We start from the raw sequence: 24,688 nt of genomic DNA, 5'->3' as shown, positions 1-24,688 counted from the left end.
TGTCAACAGGGGATAACTAAATGACTTTTTTTAAATACTGGGGTTAAGGTTGGGGCTTTTGTATTGAGCTACATCCCCAGAACTTTTTAATTTTTTTTTTTAAATTTTGAAATAGAGTCTCCCAAAGTAGACCAGGCTGGGCTTATGTGCAATGTTCCTGCCTCCACCTCACCTCGCACAGTGCTGGAAAGACAGATGTGCACCACCACACCCAGCTGACTTCTAACTCTTTAGTGTTACTGTGAAGATTGAAGGAGAAGACCTAGAAAGAAGCTCCCCCTCCGCCATCCCAAGCTCCTAGGGCAGAGAAGGTGAGCCACACAGGCCCCAGAAGCACCCCCAACCCTGTGGAAATCAGGAGACACATAAACAAGCCTCAAAAACAGACTTCTGATCACCTACAGCAACCCCAAAGGGAAATGAGATGGAACAATCTGATACTCAACCACCTGGACTCTCTGAAGTGGCAACAAAAGAGGATCTGGGGAAAATGAAATCAGAAATAATTACACAGATAATAGCAAAGATTGTGCTCATAGTGCAAGACATGATTAATAAGTCTAGAGAGGACACAGATAAAAAAAATAGAGGATCTGAGGAACATGATGGAATACCAACATAGGAAACAAATGGAATCCATCAAACAGATACAAACAGATTTCCAAGAGATTAAAAACTCCATCGAAAGTCTGCACAGCAGAATGAACCAATGTGAGGAGAGAATTTCACATATAGAAGAAAAGATTGCAATTAGTGACCAGGAAAAGAAAAATTGCTTTAAAATTGTAAGGGACCATGAGAAATCAATCCAGCAGCTGCTAGACGATGTAAAGAAGAATAACATAAGACTGATTGGAGTCAATGAAGAAAGAGGAGAGAATGCACATGACATAAAATAACTGTTCACAGAAGTGATGGCAGAAAACTTCCCAAGGAGGAGAAAAGAACTTGACATACAGATAAGTGAGGCACATAGGACTCCAAATAGCCTTGATCAAAAAAAATCTACACATAGGCATATAATAGTTAGGATTCCAGAAATCCAACAGAAGAACAAAATTCTGCAAGCAGTGAGAAAAAAGAAACAAATCACATACAAAGGAAAGCCCATCAGAATCACAGCAGACTTCTCAATGGAAACCCTCAAGGCAAGAAGAGCTTGGAGTGATGTATTTCAAGCCCTCAAGGAAAACAGCCTCCAACCCAGATTGATGTACCCTCCAAAACTATCTTTCAAACTTGATGGAGATATAAGATACTTTCATGATAAAGAGCACCTCAGGAACTTCATGAATATCAAACTGGCACTCCAAAAAATTTTAGACAGTATCCTAGGAAAAGACAATGAGGTTCACAACCCCAGGAAACCCAGAAGAATGAATCCATTGGGCATGACAAATTAAACGCAAAGGGGGAGAATCCAACAAAAAGAAAAGGTCATGACAAGGCTTTTATAACTTTTAACTTCATCTCCTTAATGAGTGTATAATTCAATCTTGTTATTGTACTGATTAGTATTTTTCTGATTCTAGAGTTGCACACCTTTCCTTGTGCTGTACTGGCTATTTATCATCTCCTTATGTCTACTTTTTAATTGGGTTGTCTATTAATGAGCTCTAAGAATTCTTTATATATTCTGCTCATAGGTTATATGCATTGTAAATATGGTCTGTTTAAGGACTACTTTTCATTTTAATGATGTCATTTAAAGTTTTAAATTTTGATGGAATCTCATTTATCAATTTTTTTCTTTTATACATCGTGTCTTTTGTATCCTAGGTAGTTCTTGCCTACCCTAAATTCATAAACATTTTCCCTTATAAATTCTTCTTAAAGTTTTATACTTTTAGGCTTTCTTATTTAGGTTCATAGATCCCTTCAAGTTATTTTCAGGCATGGAAATAAAGGGTTGAGGTTAATTTTTTATATACGGATACCAGGTGTTCTAGTGCCATTTGCTGAAAACACTATCTTTTCCTCGGCTCTTGAATTGAGTTTATATTCTATAAAATGCTAACGTTAAATAATCTTTCAAAACTCAGTGGACCATATATGTGTGGTTCTATTTCTAGATTCTCTGTTTTATTCCAATGATCTATATGTCTTTCCTTACACCAACACTGCCTTGATTACTGTAGCTTTAGAAGAAGTCTTAAAATTAGGTGCTAAACATCTTCCAACACTGTTTTTGTTTTTGTTTTTTTTAACTTTTCTGGGTCCTTTGTACTCCTACATAACTTTAAAATTTCAATATCCAATTCTTCATTTATAGCAAGTATACACAGACTTGAATTTTTATACATACCTTGTGTTTTCTAATCCTGCTAAATTCAAGTACAAGTTCTCAGGGCTCCTAGAGATTTCTTAGTATTTTCTCTGTAGATGATCATTTCATCTACATATAAAGATTTTGCTTCTGCTGTGCCAATCCTATCCTAATTGTGTCATTTTATTGTCAGACTATTTTGGTGGGGACTAGGTTTCAAAGTTTAATGGACAGATAAAGAGTAAGTATATCTGCCCTTGTTTCCCACCTTAAGGAGAGAGCATTGTATCTTCTCCATTCATATAAGGCGTTCTCGCTGGAAGTATGGAGTACATGTCTTTAATCTGTTGAGAAGGTTCTGTTCTACTTCTAGGCTCCTGATAGCTTTTACCATGAACAGCTGTGGAATTTAGTCCAATACTTTTTCTCCAACTAGTGACAGGATCATATGGCTTTTTTCCTTTCCTCTGTTAAAATGATGACTTGTAGGGGTGGATCTTCCAATGCTGAACCAACACTGCCATCCCTATAACAAAACCACTTTGTACATACTGTCAGATCTGACTTCCAATACTTTTTTGTGTTAAACAAATTTCTATCTGTGTTCATACTTTTTTCTTCTATTATCTTTATCCAGTTTTAGGATTAGCACAATGCTGAGTTCCTAAAATGAGGGGAGAAGTGTTCCTTCTTTTTTCTGCTTTAATTGTTTGATATAATTTATCAGTTAAAATGTTTATGAGCCTGCTGTTGTCATATAGGTGGGTTTTCAAGCTAGCAATATACTTTCTTTAATAGGTGCTATTCAAATTTTATATTCCCTCCAGAGTTAGTTTCATTAATTTGTCTTCCAAGGTACTTCTTAGAAGTCAAATTTATTTCAAAACAGATTTTTGAAATATGCTTTCTCTACTCTTTTAAATTCTGTAAAATCTGTGGTAATGTCTCCTAGATCTTCATATTATAATTTTAAAAATGTCTAACTGATATTGTGTAACAGGAAGAAAAGGTCTAAAGGTGCAGGGGAAGTGGGAGGGGTAGGAGAAAGGAAAAAAGGGAAAAGAAAAACTGTGAGTAAAGGAAAAAAGTGGAAACAAAGTCTTTGCAAATAGGGAAGGGTGGAGGGGGTGAAGGGAGGGCAAGGGAAGGGGGAAAAAAAGAACCCAGATACTCATGTAATGGTACAAGATCCCAATGATGAATGTAACTGTATTTTATACAGAAAATGTACCTATAAACTTAATGGGGAAAAGAAAAGATTGAAGGAGAAGCCCATGGGAAACATTTAACATGTGACCTGGCACATAGGGAGCTGGCAGTGAATGTTCCTTAAGGTGACAACAGTGACAAGGACAGCAATGGTAGTGGTGATGACCCGGACATTGGTGCCAATGATGAGCCGCCAGAGTGGCTGGAACACTGATGGAGTAGGGACTGGGTGCAGAAAGGACACAGAAGATAGGACCTTGCTTCCCTCCAAGCCTTCCACGCTCATCCCCACACTGTCTCATTCTTTGATCTCCGTTCTCCAAACCTCCTCCAGGACACAGAGGGCTGTTGAGGTCATGAAACCTCGCTCACTGGTCATCTACCAGTTCACACTCTCACTTCAAGTATGACTTAAGAGCTGTTCACAGGACCTCTTACTTATCTCTGTTATTTGATTCCCAGAGTTCTGTACCTTTTGACTTCCCCCATGTTCCTAATCAACTGCTTTTCTACCATTATGGAAACCATTTGAGTTCTGTTCCCCCAATTCCCCTCCTTTCCACCTCAAAACTCAAGCAGCCTCCCCTCCCCCTCTCTCTTTCAGAATTGCTCTCTCCTTCTCCCTCTCTGTTGCCCTTCCTTCCTTCCCTCTCTCCTTCCTCCCTTACTCCTTCACTCCCTTCTTCTCATTCTTTTTCCTCTTCCCTTTTCTAGAAGAGGAGATGTCTTTTCCAGGGAAATACCTGGACATATGTTCTTAACAACCCCCCTCCCACGTCCTCCAATGTCTTATTCCATCTTTTCTTGATTTTGTATCTTTAGCCACCCCTCTCTGCTCCAGATCCCTGTATTCTATAAAATTTTACTGTAGGAGATAATTCGAAATTTAAAAGAAAAGGATCTATGATATATTGAAAAAGAAGTTCACAGTAATGTTTTTATAACACAGGAAACCTTAGACTAGCCAAAACATCCAAGGGGAAACCTTCAACTGATGATAGATTAATTTATAGACATATCATGCAACCATTAAAATGATGATCATGTATTCAAAGGAAAATAATTATTAAAATTATTGGGAAGAACAGTTTACTATTTTATGCATTGCATCTGTATAGATATGTGTGCTGTAGGCAGCATAGGCAAAGGCAATGAACTCTAGTCTGATTGCCTGGGTTGAAATCCATCTGCTAGTTATTTAACCTATGTTATAGGCGAATTAGATTGGAGTGGAATTTTTTGTGTGTGGTAAAATATTCCTGTTAAATCTTACCATTTTATCCATTTTTAGGTGCACAATTCAGGGGTGTTGCATATGCTATGATTTAGATCTAAAATGTACCCTCAGAGTCTCACGCATTCAGAGGTTGAGCTTTCAGAAAGTGATTAGATTGTGGAGGTGCCAGTTCTATTGGTGGATGAACCCATTGATGATTTCAGAGGTGAATGTGCTTTACGGAGGTGGTCTTCGTGGAGGGGGATCACTGGAGGTATGCTTTTGGAGGCCGTATCTCTCACTCTGGCTTTTCACTGGCTCTCTGCTTCCTGGCTGCCGTGGGCTAAGTGGCTCTCCTCTGCTATGGCCCTCTGCCATGCTGTTTCTGCCTTGGAGCTAACCAACCATGGACTGAATATGTGATCCAGAATAAACTAAATTGCAGGTATCAGCTAACTTGTCCCAGCAATGGGAAAGCTGACCAATACAATGCACATCCACAAAATTGTGTGACCATTGCCCCTATCCATTTCTAAAAGTTTTTAATCACCAAAACAGAAACTTTGTGCCCATTAAATAATACTTCCCCATCTTTTCCTTCTTCTCACCCTTTGCAATCTCTATTCTACTTTCTTTTTCTTTTCTTTTTTTGCATTTAATAAAAACTTTATTAACCTTTTAAATAGTATGGCAAACTATACAAAAGATAACAAAATCATCACTTACAAATTTATTGTATAAAAATGAAACAATCAAATGAATAAAAAGATTAACTAAAATACTGAATAGCACAAAAAGTTATAATTGCACAAATATGATCACCTCCATGGTAATTCAATCCATTGCAAATCACAGGGCATTTTTACGAATAATAGATAGAGGTTGGGGATGATTTTAAAGCACTTCATCTTCAGGAGGCAATGTAGTGGGTAGACAAAAGAGGAAGAATAGGAGGTTATGTTGGTGAGAGTGGAAGAGAAAAGGAGAAATGAGAGAGAAAAGTAGAAGGGAAGAGAGAAGCAAAGTATATAGGTAAACTGCCTTTGGCTCTTTCCAAGTCCATCCCACAACACAACTTTACTACCTGCTACTGTACATATTAGGAGCCTCCTTGTGCTAGAGTGAACTTCATTATTTTTTTTTCCCCATGAAATTTATTGGTACATTTTCAGTATAAAATACAGTTACATTCATCATTGGGATCTTGTACCTTTACATGAGTACCTTGGTTCTTATTTTTTTCCCCTTCCCTTGCCCTCCCTTCACCCCCTCCACCATTCCCTATTTGCAAAGACCTTGTTTCCATTTTTTTCCCTCTTCTCATATTTTTTCCTTTCCCTTTTTTCCCTTCCCCTACCCCTCCCAATTCCCCTGCTCTTTTAGACCTTTTCTTCCTGTTACACAATATCAGTTATACATTTTTTAAATTACAATATGAAGATCTAGGAGACATTATCACAGATTTTACAGAATTCAAAAGGATATAGAAAGCATATTTCAAAAATCTGTTTTGAAATAAATTTGACAACTTCTAAGAAGTACCTTGGAAGACAAATTAATGAAACTAACTCTGGAGGGAATATAAAATTTGAATAGCACCTATTAAAGAAAGTATATTGCTAGCTTGAAAACCTACCTATATGACAACAGCAGGCTCATAAACATTTTAACTGATAAATTATATCAAACAATTAAAGCAGAAAAAAGAAGGAACACTTCTCCCCTCATTTTAGGAACTCAGCAATGTGCTAATCCTAAAACTGGATAAAGATAATAGAAGAAAAAAGTATGAACATAGATAGAAATTTGTTTAACAAAAAAAAGTATTGGAAGTGAGATCTGGCAGGATGTAGAAAGTGGTTTTATTATAGGGATGGCAGTGTTGGTTCAGCATTGGAAGATCCACCCCCACAAGTCATCATTTTAACAGAGGAAAGGAAAAAACCATATGATCCTGTCACTAGTTGGAGAAAAAGTATTGGACTAAATTCTACAGCTGTTCATGGTAAAAGCTATCAGGAGCCTAGAAGTAGAACAGAACCTTCTCAACAGATTAAAGACATGTACTCCATACTTCCAGCGAGAATGCCTTACATAAATGAAGAAGATACAGTGCTTTCTCCTTAAGGTGGGGAATAAGGGCAGATATGCTTATTCTTTATCTGGCCATTAAACTTTGAAACCTAGTCCCCACCAAAATAGTCTGACAATAAAATGACACAATTAGGATAGGATTGGCACAGCAGAAGCAAAATCTTTATATGTAGATGAAATGATCATCTACAGAGAAAATACTAAGAAATCTCTAGGAGCCCTGAGAACTTGTACTTGAATTTAGCAGGATTAGAAAACACAAGGTATATATAAAAATTCAAGTCTGTGTATACTTGCTATAAATGAAGAATTGGATATTGAAATTTCAAAGTTATGTAGGAGTACAAAGGACCCAGAAAAGTTAAAAAAAACAAAAACAAAAACAGTGTTGGAAGATGTTTAGCACCCAATTTTAAGACTTCTTCTAAAGCTACAGTAATCAAGGCAGTGTTGGTGTAAGGAAAGACATATAGATTATTTGAATAAAACAGAGAATCTAGAAAGAGAACCACACATATATGGTCCACTGAGTTTTGAAAGATTATTTAACGTTAGCATTTTATAGAATATAAACTCAATTCAAGAGCCAAGGAAGAGATAGTGTTTTCAGCAAATGGCACTAGAACACCTGGTATCCGTATATAAAAAATTAACCTGAACCCTATTTTTCCATACATGAAAATAACTTGAAGGGATCTATGAACCTAAATAAGAAAGCCTAAAAGTATAAAACTTTAAGAAGAAATTATAAGGGAAAATGTTTATGAATTTAGGGTAGGCAAGAACTACCTAGGATACAAAAGACATGATGTATAAAAGAAAAAAAATTGATAAATGAGATTCCATCAAAATTTAAAACTTTAAATGACATCATTAAAATGAAAAGTAGTCCTTAAACAGACCATATTTACAATGCATATAACCTATGAGCAGAATATATAAAGAATTCTTAGAGCTCCTTAATAGACAACCCAATTAAAAAGTAGACATAAGATGGTAAATAGCTAGCATATCACAAGGAATGGTGTGCAATGCAACACTAGAATCACAAAAATACTAATCAGTGCCATAACAACATTGAGTTATGCACTCATTAGGGAGATGAAGTTAAAAGTTTTAAAAGCCTTGTCATGACTTTTTCTTTTTGTTGGATTCTCCCCCTTTGCGTTTAATTTGTCATGCCCAATGGATTCATTCTTCTGGGTTTCCTGGGGTTGTGAACCTCATTGTCTTTTCCTAGGATACTGTCTAAAATTTTTTGGAGTGCCAGTTTGGTATTCATGAAGTTCCTGAGGTGCTCTTTGTCATGAAAATATCTTATTTCTCCATCAATTTTGAAAGATAGTTTTGCAGGGTACATCAATCTGGGTTGGAGGCTGTTTTCCTTTAGGGCTTGAAATACATCACTCCAAGCTCTTCTTGCCTTGAGGGTTTCCATTGAGAAGTCTGCTGTGATTCTGATGGGCTTTCCTTTGTATGTGATTTGTTTCTTTTCTCTCACTGATTGTAGAATTTTGTTCTTCTGTTGGATTTCTGGAATCCTTACTATTATATGCCTATGTGTAGATTTTTTTTGATCAAGGCTAGCTGGAGTTCTATATGCCTCATTTATCTGTATGTCAAGTTCTTTTCCCCTCCTTGGGAAGTTTTCTGCCATCACTTCTGTGAACAGTTTTTTTATGTCATGTGCACTCTCTCCTCTTTCTTCATTGACTCCAATCCGTCTTATGTTATTCTTCTTTGCATCGTCTATCAGCTGCTGGATTGATTTCTCATGTTCCTTTACAATTTTAAAGCAACTTTTCTTTTCCTGGTCACTAATTGCAATCTTTTCTTCTATATGTGAAATTCTCTCCTCACATTGGTTCATTCTGCTGTGCAGACTTTCGATGGAGTTTTTAATCTTTTGGAAATCTGTTTGTATCTGTTTGATGGATTCCATTTGTTTCCTATGTTGGTATTCCATCATGTTCCTCAGATCCTCTATTTTTTTTATCTGTGTCTCTAGATTTATTAATCATGTCTTGCACCATGAGCAAACTCTTTGCTGTTATCTGTGTAATTATTTCTGATTTCATTTTTCCCAGATCCTCTTTTGTTGCCACTTCAGAGAGTCCAGGTGGTTGAGTATCAGATTGTTCCATCTCATTTCCCTTTGGGGTTGCTGTAGGTGATCAGAAGTCTGTTTTTGAGGCTTGTTTATGTGTCTTCTCATTTCCACGGTTGGGGGCGGGGTGCTTCTGGGGCCCGTGCAGCTCACCTTCTCTGCCCTAGGAGCCTGGGATGGAGGCAAGGAGCTTCCTTCTGGGTGCTGGGACCAGCTGAGCTTCTCTGCCCTAGGACCCTAGGATGGAGGCGGGGAGCTTCCTTGTCTATTCTACTTTCTGACTATATGAATTTCACTACTCTAGTTATTCACATAAGTAGAAATATACAATATTTGTCTTTTTGTGTCTGGTTTATGTTTTCACTCAGCATGTTTTCATCCTGTTGTACCATGTATCAGAATTTCCTTCCATTTCAAGACATAATAATATTCCATTGTATGTGTAGACCATGTTTTATTCATTCATTCATCTGTTGAGACAATATTTTTAAAGCATGTAGAGAAATACCTGTCATGTAATATGAGCTTATAAATGACACCTACTAATTATCACTTTTTCTATGAGAAAAATGCTAAAAACTATACATCAAAGTCATAACTGTAAAAAAAAATTATAACTGTATGTGTATTAGGGGAGGGAAATTGTGGTTCCTTCCCTTCCTTTTCTCTATTATTTTTATTTCTTGTTAATGTGGTTTGATAATTCAAAATTATTTGAACCACACACATTTTAGTTACTAACTTTTCTTTCTTTCCATTTTTAACACACTCTTTGTAAAAAGAGTATACATGGGGCCTGAAACAGTTTTTTTTTCTATTGATTGATTGATTGATTGATTGTGAAATGAGGATTGAAACTGGAATCTTCAAATGAAGTACATCTTAAGCCCTGCCCTCCTTCTCTTTATTGATTCTGAGACAGGGTCTCAGTCAGTTGTTGCTAAATTGCCCAGGATGAGCTTGAATTTGTAATCCTCTCATCTCAGTCTTTCAGAATACAGTGGACCCTTGACTTGTGAACTAAATCACTTCCCAAGGGCTGGTTGTAACTCAAGTTAGTGGTAAGTCTGCCTTGCAAGCAGAACGACATGAGTTCGATCCCCGGTACCAAAAAAAATCAAGTTAGTTGTAAGTCAACACAGCTGAGATCTAGATGTTTACCTGAGTGCATGGTATAGATAACAAGAGGCAGATTAATTTTCCATTAACCTAATTAACCCAAGTTCTTCCTATGTCAGGCTGGTTAAAACTTGAGGGTCCACTGTACTAGGACTACAGGCTTGTACCACTATGCCCAGCTGTTTTTTAAAAATTATATAAAATCGCAAATATATTTAGAGTGAGAGAGTGGGAGAGAGAAATAAATAGTATAGGGCTGGGGATTTAGCTCAGTGGTTCTCCCGCCTGCCTCGCAACTGCAAGGATCTGAGTTCAATCCCTGGTACCAAAAATAAATAAATAAACAGTGTAATAAAGGTCGATGTACCCATTGCTGGCTTCCAAAGTTACCAGTTTATGGCCAATCCTGTCTCATCTGCTGCCCCACCTACTCCCAGCTCTACCCCTAGGTTACTTTGCTACAAATTCCAACCTTCATGTCATTTACTCTGTAAATATTTCCTTATGACACCTAAGAAAATCAAACAATGTTTTTATATAATCCAGTATTCACTGACTCTTCTAATTTCCCTAATTTCCTTATAAACTTTTAAGCTAGTTTGTTTGAATCAAGAACTGTGTACATTGCAATTAGCTGGTATGTTTCCAAGTCTTCCAACAGTAAGTTTCTGCTCCATCTTTTTGTAGTTGTTCCTATAGTATTTTGAAGTGTGTCCTTTGTCCAGTGGAATTTTCCAGTCTGGATTTGCTCACTGAAGCCCATAGGATCATTTCATATATTTTTTGTAAACTAGGGGTTGGAGCTGAAAGCTTCACTAGATCAGTTATGCTGGCAAGAAGTCTCAGTGGCACTCTGTACTCTATCAGAGATAAAGAATGTTCAGATGTCTTGTATTTGCGATGTTAACTGCTATTAATAATTGCTGCTGAGAAGCTGATTTGAGCTGCATGAGACTTGTGTTGAATTTCCACAGAATTACAATTCTGTGTGGTTTTTAAAGCCAGTTAATTGTAGTAATTTGTTACACCAGCAATAGAGAAGTAGTACAATTGCTGTCCTTATTGATGCTCATATTGATCTGTCTCTGGCCAGTGTTGTCCTTTCCAACTTGGCTTCAAGGCTTGAGCTTTCTTCTGATGTGACCAGATACTGGATATCGAACTCAAGACCTTGTGCTTGCCAGGGAGGCATGGTGCTACTGAGCTACATCCCCAGCCCTGGTAAATTCTTAACATTTCACACTTCTGCCCCAATTTCTTTGCTGAAATATGTTCTCTTGAATATAACCAGTGATTCTATTTTAAGTTCTCTCTCCCTCCCCCCCCCCCCCGTACCGGGGATTGAACTTGGAACCTTGCGTTTGCGAGGCCGGCAGCAGCACCACTGAGCTAAATTCCCAGCCCTTGTTTTGGTTCTTGAGTGCACCAACTGTTGACACAGGCTTCCGGGAGACCTCTCAGAGGTTTCTTTGAGAGCTGAGAACCAGAGCTTGGGAGTTGGAAAAGTAAATGGCTTCCAGCTAAGACTGTGGGTCCTCCTACGGGATTGCAATACTTGTATATTCACCAAGGCTCTTCCTTCAACGAAGAAGCTAGGGTGGTCCGTATTGATGTCTCTGCAACCTTTCTTTCTGTACTCCCACACCTAACCTATCTCTCTTTTGATTTCTTTAGAAATATGAATACCTTTAATATCATGACTGACAAATTTTACAGGCACATAAAATCAGAAAATCAACCGAGATGGGCACCTACAGATAGATCTAGCTAGGGGAGAAGCTGTAAATTTACTACATGCCATAACTTTTAAGATGTATCAATTGGAAATAACGGTACAGAGGCAATGTTAGGTGTGGGCCGCTGTGGCCTGTGCGTCACTGTGGAGTTTAGCGCCCTCTAGTGCCCACCAGAAGGCCAAGTTCTGCTGGGTTGCTAGGATTTGCCAAGGGGGTATTTTAAAATGCGTTTCTTATTTTACGGGAAGTGTCAGACTTTGGTTACCAGTTTGTTTTTGTTTTTTTTCTTTCTTTCTTTTTTTTTTTTTTTTTGGTACGAGGGGTTGAACTCGGGTCCTTGTGCTTGCGAGGCAGGCCGCAGAACCACTGAGCTAAAACCCCGGCCCGGTTACCAGTTTTTAAAAGCTGCTGTCACCTTCAGAATCACATGTACACAGAGTTCTGTGCCAAACTTAGAGGAACATAAAGTTCACTGGATCCCTTATTTTGTCTTTCATCCAACTCCAACACTTTCACCATTTATTCCCTCTGGAGCTCCTAGATTGTATTTAGTCCTATAATGTGCTTTGACATCATCCAAATTTAAATTTGAATAGTTTTTTAGGTTTCCAGGAAGTACTGTCATATATTAGGCATTAAAATATTGGCACTGGAAAGGACAAAAGAGGACCCAGTCAGTTGCAATCTCTGCCATAGCAGAACACCATGCAGTGAACAGCTGGAGTTGGTTTTACTTTTCTGTGATCCCACAAAGGGCACCATATGTTCTCAAGGAGCCTGGAAGATGACTCAGAATCCATGACATTAACAGTTGTGGGCTTAAGCCTCTGTATTAGTCAGCTGTGCCATTGCTGAGACAAAATCTCTGATACACAGAAATTAAAGGAGAAAAGGCTATGGTTCCAGTTTCGGTTTCATGGTTTCAGTCCATGGCTCTAAGGCAGGAACATCCTGGCAGAAGGGATACAGTCCCCAAGGTCGTGCCCCTGTGAGCCACCCAGACACACCCACAAGTGTGCTTCACTGATCTCCTAGGTGCCTCTCAAGACAGTCAAGTTGGCAATCAAGATTAACCATCACAGTCTCCATTCCTGTACTGTGCAAACTTGGACAAGTTATTTAACCTTCCCGAGCTTTAATTTTCTAATCTGCAAAACAATGTTAATATCTACTTCATGGGAGTATAAGGCCTAAATGAAATAATGTACATAAAATATCAATACCATACAAAATGTTGAGAATTCAAGTTAAAATTTTTAGAAAGATATAAGGCAGATATAAAATGCCAACTGAGGATAAAGTGAAAGTGCTTATTTATGCAAGCAAAAGTGTTATCTGGAATGATTCTGTGAGGAAAGAGCATACTGTTCTGGTGAATGATCATTTGAAAATGAAATGTCAGAGCACTAGACTCCACTGGGAAAGAAATATTTTATCTCCAAAACAAGTTGAATTTTTTTGTCAAAGTCAGGGAACTTACTGAGAAGAGATGGACAGATTCATAGACTTTTCCTGAATCTCAAAATGGCAATGACAGCCACTAATCAAACAATAGGACACTTATTCCCTGGCTGAATGTTAAGACCCAAACAAATACCCAGGATTTACTAAAAAGGATTCAATAAATTATACATAGTCATGAAATTCTTCTGACTGTCCCTTTGGATAGCATAAATACCTACTTTGGACTCTGTGTAAGGCCATTATCACACATGTCACTCACAGGCCAGGCAGGCCTGCCAATTTCTTCCTGGGGACAGTACCACCCTGAGAGAGCCCAACTAAGTAAAGTGGGCCTTAGGCTATTTTTGGAGTAAGAGACAGCCACCAATGAGGACAGAAATGGGGACATAGCAACCTGTGATGTGGCTAGCTCAAAAGCTGGAGCTAACAGGGAGGGTTAACAAGGTCAATTGAATTTCCTCCCTCAGGTAGGCTAGCAGGGGAAAGGTCAGCAAGTTGTTATCACATGCAGAGAAGACATCAAAAAGAAGCAAAGATCAGAAGAGGAGTCAGGTTAGTGGCAGCACATTGAAGACCCAACAACTCCTGCTGAAGGGGCAAACCTATCAATATGTTCCCTATTGCTACCTGAAACTGCAAATGGAGTTTCTCTTAGAGGCCCGTGTGGTACCAGCTTCTTTCTTTACAATAAATTTTTTTTTCCATAAGCTCCCATTTCTTGAAGAAGTATAAGATCTCTGGTCAATATAATCAAATAAGATAATTTAATAGTAGCATGAGATATAAAAATTGAAGTATCTGTGTCTCACAGCTTAAATTGTAGTTGAGAAGATCACGAATATTAATTCATGGAATGCAATTAGTTTACTACTGCCAAGTAGTACAGTTAGTATTTGAGATACTAAGGTAAAGAGAACATATAATGAATCATCCTAGGGTCCAGAGACTCCAGTAGGAAATGGACAGTGTGGGGTGGATGCCCAGCATACAATGTGAGCAGGGGGTGATTAGGGACTGAAGATGTTTCTTACATCCATAGTTATTGCTTCCTACTATTGGAAAAGAATATTGCCTAGTGTTCCCATCCATGTAGAAGCAGCTCATTTAATGTAACTCATGGCCTATTCCACACCCTTACTGCTTTTGGTGCCAATTTAAAATGGGAGTCTGTGGATTATATCTTGTCTCCTTCTTTTGGAGAACTAGAAGCCCAGGATAATAGACTTTCTAACTGTGTGCAGCGTTGCCTGCTCATGGGTGAGGACATCTGTCTGCTTTTTTTTTTTTTTTGGTAGTAGGGATTGAACTCGAGACCTGGTGCTTGTGAGGTCTGTCTGCTTTTTGGTCAGCCTACCTGGCTTTTGGCTAAGCTTTCGAACTTCACCTCTATCATTAAGTTAGATAACATTTAATTTCCCATCTACCTTGTTCTTTATTTTTCCCATCTACATTGTTCTTTATTTTTCATTTTGTTCAAAGCCTGTGTAAGGAATAGAGATCTTATTTGAACACCTGTGGTTTGATAGCCAGCCTGACTCCATCTTGTGCCTCAATTCCATTGTGTACCTGTGCTTGAACAAAGTGCTTGTGCTTCAACAAAGCACCCCAAGCCCCCACATTGTTCTTGACAGTACATTTGCTACAGATGCAGGATGTTTTGTAGCTCACCCAGTGTGTGAAACTTCCTTGTGCCCCATCCCCCAACCTGGCATGGTTCTGCTTCTATAAGATTCTGCTTGCTCCCCCCTGAGCCCTCTCCAACTGAAAGCATGATTTAAAAGGAGAAATCAAACCGCTTCCCATTGCCGAGGAAACTTTCTGGGCATTAGCCCCTGCCTTGGCCGCAGGCTATAATAAATGGGCTCGATCTGGCACAGAGTGTGGCGCATCTCTATTGTTCAAACTCTTGCATCCATAACAATGGAAACACCATCATGGTATTGTACATTGTGTTAGTTTTCAATCACTCTGACAAAATAACAGAAAAACAAAGAAACAAGAATTTGTTTTGGCTCACAGATTTAGAGGTTTCAGTCCATTGTTGGTCAACTCCATTGTTGTGGGCCTGAGAGGAGCCAGAACATCATGAAGGACATGATGTAGCAAACATGTTCAACCCTGGGCAGCCAGGAAGCAGAGAAAGAAGGGATAGAGTCAAAGAGAGCCAGCTCTAATCCCCAGGTCACACCCCCATGATCCACTCTCTCTGACCAGGCCCCACCTCTGGTTCCATCACATCCAAATAATGCCCTCAATTTAATGATTTTCATGCAGTTCAGGCTGGCCCTGAACTCACTATGTAGCTCAGACTGGTTTGAATTCATGGCAATCCTCCTGCATCAGCCTCTGGAGTGCTAGAGTTACAGGTATGTGCTACCACACCCTGCTCAATTCTGATCTTATCGATGAATTAATCCACTCAATGGAGTTAAAACCCTCATGATTCAATCACCTTCCAAAAGCACCCACCTCTGAACACAAGATGCTTTAGGGGCTTTATTTATTTATTTATTTGTTTATTTATTTATTTATTTTGGTACTGGGGATGGAACTCAGGCAGGCACTGCACCACTGAGCTGCATCTCTGGCCCTAGGTGCACTTTTTAGACCTAAACCTTGAAACACAGGGAAGTTTTAAGACTATATGTCCTCCAGCCACCATTGTCTACACCATTGGTGGAACTGGACCAAAGCTAAAATACAGACTAGTCAGCAGTATATAACTTAAGGTTAAAAATAAACTGGGACAATTTTATTTTCCACTGAAGCCAAAAGAGAATTTCCCAGTTTGCAGCAGGGCAGAAAGAAGTGGGCATTGTGGCTGAAATCAAAATAATGATTGAGCCCCAAACTCTTGCCAGGCTCAGTAAGGGCCAGCTGAATTCTTGGATTTTCATGATATGGTATAGATATGTTGGGAGATTATCTATCTATGCTCTATCTAGCTCTGTATCTATACCTATATATCCATATATAATCTTTGAATTCCTTTATCTTGTGTCTTACCTTGTGTCTATCTGGAGCAAAGGACAAATCTGTTTACTCCCCAGTAGAATTAAGATAACATCTCCTAAGGAGGTAGAAGACAATCTGTCTTTGGCCTAGTATAAAAGATTTGGGGTTCTCTATGTGCTGGGCTTCTCATCTAGTGCAACCGACTGTGCACACGAAGATATTATCTGGCCCAATTTGTTGCCCTCTGGGAGTTAAGGAAATGACACAAAAATGCTGATACTGCGGCTTCTGTAACTGTAGCAATGAAGGAAGCATCCTTTATCTCTGGCTAGAAGTCTTACATCTTTTCATCAGCATCCATGAAAGTGTGGCAGGTTAACCTGTTACCTTGCAAGTAGGGTAAAATGTCACTCTTTACTACTGATAGTACATCTCATTTAAAAAAACAAAACAAAACAAAAAAACCTTTCTTTTATCTGAGATATCTTAATAGAGTCTATTTTCCTTCCTAGGATCCCTGACATGAACACATTTTTAAAAAAATCATTCAGTGAAAAAAGAGCAATTCTAATTCTAGGAAAGGCTCAAGGGCCTGAGTTCGATCCCCGGTACCTAAATAAAATAAAATAAAATAAAAAGTAAAGTAGGGATGGGAACTAACAGTCGTGTAACCTGCCTGGAACTGAATACAGGGAGTCATCCTAATGATCCACCACCTTGGTGTTGGTGTGGGCCATGATTCTGCTTCTTCATCCACGTCCTTTGCACCTCCGCTTTGCACAGCCCAGCAGTTCCCTTACACCTCACAAGCAGATCACCAATCCCTGCACCAAGAATCTATCTTCCCTCTTAGCAATAACAGGTTACTGAAGGCCCCCAATCTTCTTTGTTTGTTCTTGGTCACTAACTAGTACTCGGGCATAACAGTCATATTTATCTCTAGGGCACCGTGTGATGTTTTGATACATGGACAAATTGTAGAAAGAGGAAATCAAGCTAAAAACACATCCATCATCTCACTTGCTTGCCATATTTTTGTGATAAAACATTTTAAATCATCTCTTTCAGCAATTTTGAGATACATAATACATTATAAACTATAGTCACCCTGATGTGCAATAGATCTCGGAAGTTTTGTCTTCTTTGATCACCTCCCTTTCCCCGTGTCACCTCCAGCCCCCTGCCCGCCTCTAGTAACCACTATTCTACTTTCTTTTTTGGTAAGTTCAACTTTTTAATTTCCATGCATACATGAAATCATACTATTCTTGTCTTTCTGTGCCTACCTAATTTTAACTAGCATAATATCCTCCAGATTTGTCATAAATGACATAATGTACTAATGTATAGTATTCCATTGTGTATGTATACCACATTTTCTTTATTCATCCATCTGTTGATGGGAGGCATAATATTCTTAAACTTTTCATCAGCTTCTAAAAATGTTTTGCATTTTCATTGAGTTAACTGTTTAGTCAATGGCGAAGCCCAACCGACCTCCATTGCTGCTTGACAAAGTTCCAGCTGGGGGAAAGAAAGGGTGGAACGCATTGTATCCTCATGTTTTATTTTTTCTGGCCATAATGTTTATAATTGTTACTCTGATCACAGGAGTCATTGTGTTTGTGACTAACAACAAACTCTCCATGAGGCAAATTGGCAATGATATATTGAAATCTGATCTGGCTCACAAGCCCCAAATTCCAGTTTCTCTTAGTTCTATTGCCACATCCACTGCTAAAGAAACCTCTCCTAAAACCCCCTCTGTTTCCCCACTACTATAACTCCCCCTCTTATTGCTGACATTCTATTTACTAAAAGGGTCTTACAAAAGGATTGGAAGGACAGACTTTAGATGTAAGAAATCGTGGAAAATGGGAAATAGAAAGAAAGTTAAGACAGGTAAATGCATTAAGGAGGCAAGTTACTCAATATTTCTCAAAGTGCTGTAAATATATCCTGCTCATGGACAATGAACCCAAATGACATTTAGTTAAGATGAATAGAGGTAAAGAAAAATAGAGAGCTAATGGCAAACTATATTAACCATTGTCCAGTTTCTCAAGGGCCAGCTGGTGACCACCAGTTTGACACTTAGTTGATTAAATCTTGCTTGTACCCCCACTGATATAAAGATTTTGATTAAGTTACTTTCTGTTCTGTTTAGGTGTGGGTAAATAAGGGGACAATTGTAATTTTTAAATATGTATTCGTGATGTTCAATGAAATGAAACAGCTTAGAGGAATTGTACTTTGTTTAACAAAAAATAACCTTTACTTCAATAGAAATTGCTAAGGCAATTTAAAATGTAAACATGTTCCGCCCAATGCCTCCCAGCTATTGCTTAAAGATATAAAAATAAATCAGACCCTGAGACTTCTCAGAGGGAACCTGGACATTGCTTGTGAAGATTCTTTCTCATCGCCGGCCCAGGGCATCTCCCCTTCCTACCCTACATTGACATCGACTGCAGCTCGTCTGCGGCAAGTCAAGGTGATGGACCAGTCTGGACATCCAATTCTCATAGAGAGACCATGGTTACAATAACTAACCAGTGTTTGAAACCATCTATGGTATCAAATGCTGAGAATTAAGGGTCAGGAGGCAGAACTATTATATTAGAAAGATCAAGGGCTAGAAAGTTCTGACTTTCAATCTTTGAACAGTTTTGCATCCCTCAGCTTCAGTTTCTTTTTTTTGTCAGTCTTGTAGTGAAGGCAAGATCAGAATTCGAGACTCACGTTGGATGAATGCTGTCAATTCCCCAGGCTCTTGTTGGATCTCCAAAGATTACACTTGAAGTGTGGAATTGAATCACTTAATAATTACCACCACCACCATATGCATAGGATTGTTGAATGTTAAATGAGACCAGGTATCTTAGTTACTTTTCTCTCATTGCTGAAACAAAATACCTGACACCCAAAGTCAAAGGGGAAAGATTTATTTAGCTCACAGTTTGCAGAGGTTTCAGCCCATAATCAGCTGGCTCCAAGGCGGAGTAGAACGTGGCAGAGGGGCATTACAGAGGAGAAACAGTTCATGGTGTCCACACAATAGCAAAAGGAATAAGGGAACTTAACAGTGTCTTTCTGCCCCTTTTATCTTATTCAGACTACTTAGGGTAGGTAGCACTCACACTCTTAATCCTAGTGCCCTTGAACCTAAGCATTGCACCATGAATCAATTCCAGTGTCACACGTTCTAGATCCAGCCACCTCTGAAAAAGCCTATGATCACATGAGGCTTTGGGTGCACATCTAGACACAAACCAGGCATGTAAAACATCTGGTACCCATGTAATTGTATGCAAATTATCATAGCTACTATTTAATTTATACTATAATTATATGCAAATAATCATAGCTACTCTTTAATTTTTCCAGTTTTTTTTTTCATAAGGATCTTTGACTTTTCTTGGAGAAATAGCCACAAATAGATCAATTTATAATCTACATGACTTAGTCACTTTTTCACTGCTGGGACATAATACCCAACATCCATAATCTAAATGAGGACAGGTTTATTATGGCTCATGCTTTCAGTCCATGGTTAGCTGACTAAGGCAGGAAGTCCATAGCGGAAGGATCTGGTAGAAGAAACCTGCTCACGCAATGGTGTCTAGGTAGCAAAGAGAGAACAGAGGAGTTGGAGAGGGAGATTTACCTTTCCAGGTCATTCTCTCACAACTTACCTCTTCTGATCAGACTTCACCTTCCAACAGCAGACTTAGCAGCTGAACTCACCACAATACAGTACCTCATGATCCAGTTAGCTTCCAAAAGCCCCACCTCTGAGTACAGGAGGCTTTGAGGGGACATTCTTCATTGAAACCGTAACACTGTAGAAGAGAATTCAACCCACAAGAGGGCTTCCAAGGTTTTGGGGAGGAAAACAGAATGCAGTGTATCTATGAGTATCCACATGAATTTTCTTTTGTGATTGATTAGGATCTGGTAAAGCATTTACCCCAAAAGTTTAAGGAGAGGGGCCGGGGATTTAGCTCAGTGGTTTCACCGCCTGCTGCACAAGCTCAAGGATCCAAGTTCGATCCCCGGTACCAAAAAAAAAAAAAAAAGTTTAAGGAGAGAGGTGTTAAAGCACTATAAAATAAAGCCAGGATTGAAAAAGCAGGCAACCTTCCTTTGCAGAAAAACTGAGAAAGCCCACGTGTTATTTACTCTGATCTAAGAGTAGAGTGAGGCTAGTTTGGAGATACAGAAACAAACACGACTGAGATGTGGTTTCATTTCTGGGAATGTTCTTCTGTCATTAAGGCAGTGCTTGATACCAGGCACTGACTTGACTGAGGAGGTTCACTAATTACTGCAGGTCCAGGATAAGGAATGAGAGATGGGTAGGGGGTTCAAGAGGCCTGATGCTCACCTCTCTCTTGTGTAGTACTAAAGATGAAGTGTCTTGCAGCAGATCACAGTATCAGATCTAGTAGCAAGGTGGATGAGGATATACCCTAATGTTTTTACAAGTCTGCTTTTCCATTGGATGGCACTCAGCACCATTCACCATATTTTTTATCACACCTCATAAAGACACTCACAAAAGACTTCCAGAACTCCAAGTGGCAAGAGTGATTGGATAAGTGTGTTTGAAGTGAGAGGGAGTATTTTGAGGGGGATTAATGGTAATGTGTCTTGTACTATAATTAATTTTTTAAAAATTTTAAACATTGGGCCAGGGATTTAGCTCAGTGGTTCCGCTGCCTGTCTCGCAAGCGCAAGAATCCAAGTTCGATCCCCAGTACCAAAAAAAAAAAAAAATTTAACATTCACTGTAGTTTTTAATCATACCTCATAGTTATGACTACAGGTTTTTCTTACTTTTATTTTTTGCAGTACTGGGGATTGAAGTCAGGATCTTGCACTTGCGAGGCAGGTGTGCTGACACTGAGCTAAATCCCCAGCCTGAGACTACTGGTTTTTCAACTGTGGCACTTGATGTTTTGGACCAGGTAGTTATATGGCTGTCCTGTGCACTGTGCAACATTCAGTAGCATCACTAGATGCCAGGCAGTAGTACCCCTGTCAACAATGATGACAGTCAAAAGTGTCTCTAGATATTGCCAAATATCTTCTGCATGGTAAATTTGCCCCTCATTGAGAACCACTGGGCTACAGTAATAGTATAGTTGGAAGATAGCATAGGCTTGAATTAAGAACTGATTTAAAATATCTAATAAATAAACTGAAAATGCCCAGTGATGAGTGAAGGAAGATGGAGTGGAACAATCTAAGACACATGACTAGTTTCTGGATGGGATAATTATTAATAATAAAGATGGGCAATATATGAGGATCAAATTTTGGAGGAAAGTTAATCAATTTGTTTTGGAGATGTTAGGTTTGAGGTGCCAATATTAATTTACCATTGCCATTGTAAAAAATTACTACAAACATTATTCTCTTCCAGTTCTATGAGACTGAAATCCCTATGGGTTAATATCAAGGTGTCAACAGAGCTAGTTACTTCTGGTGATTGAAAGGGGGCATCCATTCCTTGTCTCTTGCAGCTTGTAGAGGCTGGCAACATTCTGTGGCTTGTGGCCACATCACTCTCCTTTGTCACATTGTCTTTCCTGTTCACCTTACCTATAAGGACCTTTGAAATTACAGCAAGCTGACCTGAATAAACCAAGGTAAACTCCCCAGCTTATGATCCTTAACTTGATCACAATCATAAAGTCTCTTTTGTCATACAAGTTACCTTTCAAAGGTTCCAGGGATTCAGGCATGGAATTATTTGGGAGGCCCTTATTCAACCTATCAGTGTATATGGAGGCACTTGAATCAAGATGTCTAAAAGTATATGGCTTCAAGCTCAAGAGCAATTTAGACTGTAGATATAGATATGAAACCACTGGGATGATGTGGTTAAGTCATAGATGTGGCTACTACCATGGGGAAAATATATAGAAAAACACTGAAGGCATAATTTTAGGGAATACTATTATATAAAGTGTGGATATGTTGCACAAAGTGTGGATTAGAATCACCTGCATAGAACAGGCAGAAATAGCAATCGGTTAAATAAGAAGGGAGTTTTGTAAACTGCTAAAGAAGTCTTGACTGGTATAGCAGCTTCACCACATCTTCAATGTGCCAAGCACTCCCATCTTTCTTCTCTGCCATTCTCAGTGGTGCCACCAACCCGAGACGGCTGCCTGAGCAGCTCAATCATCCATCCAGGATCCACACAGAGAGAAGGGGGAAAGAAAGGGGCAAAAGTCAGTCCATCTGGCTCAGTCAGATCTCTTCAAAAAGATTTCACAGACGTCCCATCAACTGACTTCCACTTGACTCATTGACCACACCTACAGAAGCTGAGGTTCCATTATTAAAAATGAAGGAAATAATGGGTATTGAGTAGGCAAATAGAAATCTTCAGTAGACAAAGAGAAGCCTTTTTGAGATTACATGAGATTAAGAAAGAATGATACATCTTTCATTTCAGGACACGATTCAATGATAGAGGGGTTGTGGGTGTTCCTGAAGGGTACATGCTGTTTTCCTATGGATTCAAAAGTTGGATTTGGTTATGGTACCTGCTACATAGAAGGCCAATGGTAAAGACATTAGGAGTCCACTTTGAAGGTACTGTATTCTGCTGGAGAACCAGCTTGGGGGTAGGGTAAGGTGGGGCAAATGCATCCGCTAATAGAATCCATTAGAAAATCATACACCCTGTCTGTATTTTCTTGTATACAAGTACAAATAGACCCAAGAATAGGAGGAAAAATATCAGAATCCTCAGACAAGATAGCTACAAAAAGAACCTGATAGATACAGCCTACATTTTTGTTATGGTTTAGATCCAAAATATCCCCCAAAAGTTTCATGTTTACAGGTGGAGCTTGGTTGGAAGGAAGGGGCAAATCACTGGGGACATAACTTGGAAGTATATATTCTTACTTCAGCTTCTGTTTTCTCTCTCTGCTTCCTGGGCACCATGCTGTGAAGAGCTTTGCTCTGCCACATTCTTCTGCCACATGGTTTTTGCCTTGCAGCCAGCCAACCATGGAGTGAACTCACTGAAACTGTGAACCAAAATAAATCTGCCCTCCCTTAAATTGTGGTTGTTGATTACTTTATCCCACTGTTGTAAAAGTGACTAGTACAGAAAATTGGTACCCAAAGCAGACCTGGTTCTGTGACCATACCTGATCATGTGGTTTGAAAACCTTTAGAAATGGTTTGCAGAAGGAGTTTGGAAAAGTTTGGGGATGTGGGCTAGAGAAGCCATAGAATGTTGTGAGCAGTTCTTGATGTGAAATACTGGTCAGAGCTTGGAAGAGCAGAATACTGATAGGAATGCTGACAGTAGAGGCCATACTCAGGAGGTTTCAGGTGAGAACCAAAAATCCACTGGCAGTTGGACAAGAGGTCATGTGTTATTCTCTGGCAGAAAATTTGCCTATATTTTGCACATGTTCTGAGACTTTGTGGAAGCCTTAGTTTAAGGATGGTGGACCAATTAATCTGGTGGAAGAAATTTCAATGTGGCCCAATGTTCAGGCTGAGACATGGGTACCACTGACTGGTTTTTTTGGCCAGATTTACAGTGAGAATCATGACCAAAAGCAAAGCTGAATGATATGAGGCTTGGCCAGAAAGGAAGCTCCTGTTAAGCTGGGGCAAAGGAACATGTGGTTGCTGGAAAGGTTAGCATTAAAAAGAAGTCAAGGACTTTGCATCAGGAAAATAGGAAAGATGACTTGAAGGTACCTCAGGAAACAGCAAGACCCCCAACCATCATGGGCTCAGAGGTCCAAAAGTGTAAATTTTTCATTTGAGAATAGAGTTCCTAGGATACCTGCTCATTCAGGGCCATCTAAGGAAGTGTATCCCCAAGTTCAGCCATCCAGGCACTCAGAGGCCAATGAAGCCATGATCCAAGGGGGCCTGGCTACTGTACAAGATGGCAGCAGACCAAAAACCAAGAGTTATGGAGTCATGGAATCTTCTACCCATATTTCAGAAGGCCTGGGAGGCCAAGGGAAAATGTGTGGCAAGGTCATGGTCCCTGCCAGAAGCCCATGAGAAGACAGTCTTTGAAGCTATGAGAGTAAAGTTGAAGATGTAGTGGAGACGCCAGAAAGTTGGAGATTCCAGTAATGCAGAGTGTCTGCTGAGGAAAGCCTCAGGCAGTGAATGAAGCCAGCCCAAGAGGAGACCATGTAGGCTGGGACTAGCAAAGCTATTGGAGTACAGCTTCCCTACCCCTTGGGAACTCATATCTCACCACAAACTGCCGTGGGTGCTTGAGATGCAGCTATAGGATTTAATGTTTGCCCTTCTGGGTTTTGGTCTTGCTTTGGTCTCATTTCTATTCCCCAATTCCTTCCTTTAGGAATGGCAATGTTTACCCTATCCCACTGAATGTTGGAAGTATTTAACTTTCTTTTTAATTTTTACAGCTGAGTTTTCCTTGAGCCTTAGGAAAGACTTTGGACTTTTCATCAATGCTGGAACTGTTAGGACTTTGGTGACTCTTAAGAGATGGGCTA

Source organism: Heterocephalus glaber, unplaced genomic scaffold, assembly GCF_053883595.1.
Source record: "Heterocephalus glaber isolate CG9 unplaced genomic scaffold, H.glaber_assembly_v1.0 deba00000676, whole genome shotgun sequence".
In the NCBI taxonomy this organism is placed as follows: Eukaryota; Metazoa; Chordata; class Mammalia; order Rodentia; family Bathyergidae; genus Heterocephalus; species Heterocephalus glaber.
This window is presented reverse-complemented; position numbering follows the sequence as displayed.